Raw genomic sequence first — 3,823 nt, 5'->3', positions numbered from 1 at the left:
CCCTATTCCTTTTTTTTTTCACATACACAAACTCTCTTTATCGCTCATTCTCTTTCATTCTGTCTCCAGTCATTCTCTCCCCGCCCCTTCTCTCTCCCTTTTTTCTTCCTGTCTCCCTCGTTCCTTTTCTTCACTCTCTACGCGACTTGTATTTTTCATTCAATTTCCCGAGTAGTTTCGCTACAACTTGACGATTCACTTAAATCTATTTCCCTGATCATTGACTGACCTTCCGTACATTTTTCTGGATAAAGGAAACAGTTCTTCTTTGGTCTGCCTTTTGGTTTCGTTGGGGGTTCTGTTCCGCCTTTCTGCATAACCTAACAGAACGATGACAAAATAGTAACAATTATAACTGGTCAACACAGATTATTAATAACACAGCTACTGGTTTCGGCTTAGTCTTCAAGCGTTGAACGGTCGCAATATACAGCGATATCTCCTCGGTGGTTACAGTGAACTATCTGAACTATTGCGTATCATGCGCTTACTCTATGCGCTTCTCACCTCTTATGTTTGTACAACCTTTTGACAGCTAATTTCCACGACTGTGCATAGTTTCTCTTCTCTATCCCAAATCATTATATAATGTCTGTTGTACTTACATTTTATAGAGGTCTTCACTGGTACATTCCACCAGTATTCCTTTTTATTGAGTGGTTATGGTTTCTATCATATTGTGGGTTCTTATTTCTTTGTCCTCGGGATTATCCTTCTGACGGATTTCATTATAGAGTGTCCTAGCTACAACATCATGTCTCATCGGTAGATAATACCGTAATGACATTTTCGGACAACTGCTTATGATGTGGGTGATATCTTCAGTGTGAACTCCACAAAGTCTGCATCGGTTGTCACATTAAACTGTTTTTCCTGCATCTCTATCTCTTTTGTGCATCCGGTACTTGGTTGATATTTTCTCTTCCTGGATTGCAAATGTATACCCTTCAAAGTGGGAGCTAGTAATCCGGCTATGTATATATGTATATTTGCATGTATGTATGTATGTATGTATGTATGTATGTATGTATGTATGTATGTATGTATGTATGTATGTATGTATGTATGTGTGTATGTATGTATGTATGTATGTATGTATGTATGTATGTAGTATGCATGTATGTATGTGTGTATGTGTGTGTGTATGCATGTATGTATGTATGTTTATGTGTATGTATGCGTAAATATAAGCATGTATGTATGTATGAATGTACGTATGTGTGTATGTATGAATGCATATATGTATGTATGTGCGTGTATGCATGTATGTAAGTATGTATGTATGTATGTGTATGTGTGTATGTATGTATGTATGTAGTATGTATGTATGTATGTATGTATGTATGTATGTATGTATGTATGTGTGTATGTATGAACGTGTTTTCTTTGTGTTTTTGTAAATGGATTTCAAGCCAGTCGCTAACAAATTGACAAGACATTTTGAGTTAAAACAGCTTCCTGGGTTTTATAAAAATGTGGTTGTGTTAGCATTTGTGCATATATGTAGGAGTATGCACCTCCACTTACAGTCTGTGTGAACGTGTCGTTTTAGTAATCAAGCGTTTGCGCACATATGTTTGTGCATTATTACTTTTTACCTGTGATTTTGTGGATGCACGCAACCAAATATGGGCATACATTCATTTAAAGAATCTGAGATGGAGAATCTTTGGAATATATATATATATGTATTTATTAAGCATGTAAGTGTATGTATGTACGCATGTAAGTGTATGTACGCATGTAAGTGTATGTATGTATGTATGTATGTATGTATGTATGTATGTATGTATGTATGTATGTATGTGTATGTATGCATGTATGTGTGTGCACGCCCGTGTGGTGTGCATGCATGCATGCCCTCGCGTGAGTATTGCCTGTGGGAAAACATGTAATACACGACGCCAATGTACACAAATTGCATTATAAAATGAAAATGTCTCCTGAAATTATCATTTGTTTATTTATTAAATGAAACACATTTCTTTTGTTATTTTTCCATAACAAAAACAAAAGTAAAGAAATACGTACATTAATCCTTAAACGGCAGACATCATCAGGTAGTATAAATTTGAACAATGCGGGAATGTCGGATGAATTTATCAAACGACGGATGCAAAGGAAAGTGAATATTTTACCGCGCTTCAATAATGAATTTGTAAAAGTTTATTGAGCGAGAGACTCACAATTATAATTTTTGTGCCTATTTAAAGCGAAAATAAACACGAAGTTTCCCCTTAAAAATAAGATGTTTTTTTCTTTGCCTTTTGTTCGTTTGGCACACATATTGATGCAACCATTTCTCGCCGTTTAAGAGTTAAATATCAAATTTTAAATATTTTAGCGAAAAGGCTAAATTTATTAGATTAACTTTCATCTTTTGCCCGTCCTGGATTATCATTCAAAGTGTTATTTGTTTCTGAGTTCTGTTTTCGTCAATGACATTTCGTCCTTGGATGAACTTAATAAGTGCAGGTAATATTTTATCTGTGGCACACATGTTTGAAGACACATGTGACACCCAGCTCAAATTCCTGGAAGATATCTAATTTACAGACTTTACAGAACCTTGTGTTACTTACACTGAAAAATCAGATATTTCTGTTTTGCATTTTATTTCATTTCATTGAACTGCTCTTCAAAATTCATGTTTTAACCGGAGTTTCTACAACATTCATTGCAGGATAAGTACGCTAAAAAATATCATGTATTGTGTTGTAGTATCTTCTGCCATATTTCTTGCTGAAATTTCTCCACAGGCAGCCTTTAACATTTCATATCCAAAGTGTTTTTTAACCCAATATTTACACGCTATTATTTAAGGCTTTCTGCAGTATTAATGTGTGCACTATTAGATCAACAGCATTTAATGCACACTGTTTAATCCTTTGACTGTCCTGTATATCACATGTAATACATGCGACATTATTTCTCTGTCATCCATGCATTATATATAACGTACATCCTCAAGATTTTTTCAAAACACTACAGCAGTGCTTTTCAAACTTTTTGCTGGAGTGGGAACCCTAAAGAAACATTTCACTGGCTCGAGGAACCCCTGTGCAATAATTTAATAGTCTTAGGCACACATGTGTACACAGGAGAATTAAAAATTACTGCCGATTTTAGCAGTTTTGTAACTTCTTGCCGAACCCCTGGACTGTACTGGCGGAACCCTGGTTGAAAACCACTGCACTACAGTAACTTGGGACTTATGAGAAGAAAGCTTTATATTATTTAGAAGGTACGAAACAAAGGCTAACTAAAAGCCTGAAAACACGCACGGACGTTTCGGACAAACTTATGAAAATGCTATCGTCAGGCAAAGCGCTAAGAAACGTATTTTTCATGTTTAATAAACTTGGCTTTTCCGCACAATATCTTTAAAGCCCGTCTCAGATTAAATCCTAAACAAACACATACACTCAAAATGTCTTTTATATTTTATTTTATTAGTTTTATTTACTGAAGAAAAATGGTTTCTTTTGTCGTATATTTATTCATTGTAGTAATGTAATTAATTTTTTTATTTTGCTTTATTATTCATTTTTTTTTAGCCGGAACTATCCGTAATAACCTGCAGAATTCACAACACATTCCAAATTGTATTTTATTTATTTTTTTTAGATAATGTCTACTTTTCTTTTTGTCTTTTCCTGATGCATTTTATAAAATTCCGTATTAAAATTTAAGTTTTATTGAAATCAAAGTGTCTGTTGCTCTTATATATATAAGAATGGCTATTGTTCATCATTCAGGTGCAAATGGCATTTTGGCCCTATAATGTAAATGTATATATATATATATATATATATATATATAT

Source organism: Octopus sinensis, linkage group LG18 (assembly GCF_006345805.1).
Source record: "Octopus sinensis linkage group LG18, ASM634580v1, whole genome shotgun sequence".
NCBI classification, from domain to species: domain Eukaryota; kingdom Metazoa; phylum Mollusca; class Cephalopoda; order Octopoda; family Octopodidae; genus Octopus; species Octopus sinensis.
This window is presented reverse-complemented; position numbering follows the sequence as displayed.